We start from the raw sequence: 1128 nt of genomic DNA on the forward strand, positions 1-1128 counted from the left end.
TTAAAACGTCGACGCGTTAAAACGTCGACGCGTTAAAACGTCGACGCATTAAAACGTCGACGCATTAAAACGTCGACGCATTAAAACGTCGACGCGTTAAAACGTCGACGCGTTAAAACGTTGACGCATTAAAACGTTGACGCGTTAAAAACGTCGACGCGTTAAAAACGTCGACGCGTGCCCGATGTCGTCCTTGACCGCTTGTTTTTCTTTCCGTCAGTGGCACGCTCTGTCCCGCTCAGAACAGTCCAAATATTTTGACCTGGCCCAGAAGGAGAGGCGGCTCCACATGCAGCTGTACCCCGGCTGGTCCGCCAGGGACAACTACGTAGGTTCAGCGAACGCATCGTCTCTGCCTCAGTGTGGCGCCACTTTCAGCAGCTTTCTTCACTTTCAGGGGAAGAAGAGGAGGAGAAGCAGCAGCTCGCAGGAACTTCTCCCAGGTCGGCTCTGAGCCACATGAAAAACGGTTCGTTAAATGCTTTTGATTCTCCGTGATCCTCTTCAGCTCGTCTTAAACATGCCACAGATTTTACTTCATGTTCATGAAACTAAAATGATGTTTTGGTTCCGTCAGCAGGACTCTGACGAAGCTTCTGAGGAACGTCAGCCCGAGCCTTCGGTCCTCTAAACGTTGGTCAGAAGGTTCTGACCCAGCGGTTTCACCTCGTGGACACTTTGTATTTGAAACCTTAAGGAGTTGTGACCCGCTTTAGATTCAGAGAATATAAAAACAACACCGATGCCTTTTTCAGTTCAGACTCATTTTGGTCGTCGTGGTTCTGAAGACGGCCCGACTCTTGTTGCTCCTGTGGACGTTAGCGTCTGCTGACACTCCACGGCTTCCAGAGGAGACCATCCTTACACAAGAACCTCTTCAGCCCGAGCAGCTGGATCAGAACCGTGCCGCTGAGCACGTCCTCTGCTGGTTCTGACTAAACACATCAGAATTAAAGAGCGTTGTGAAGTCGTTGGTTTATACGAGCAGAACTTGTGCCAGTCTGAATCGCTCAGGCCAAATCTGTTTTCACGTCAATTAAATTAAATCACTGGTTTGAAAATGTATTTCACTCAACAGAAGCTGAATTCAGTTTGAAGTCACTGAATTCAGTGATTTCAAACTGAATT

The sequence above is a fragment of the Nematolebias whitei genome, chromosome 1 (assembly GCF_014905685.2).
Source record: "Nematolebias whitei isolate Nwh7 chromosome 1, NemWhi1, whole genome shotgun sequence".
In the NCBI taxonomy this organism is placed as follows: Eukaryota; Metazoa; Chordata; class Actinopteri; order Cyprinodontiformes; family Rivulidae; genus Nematolebias; species Nematolebias whitei.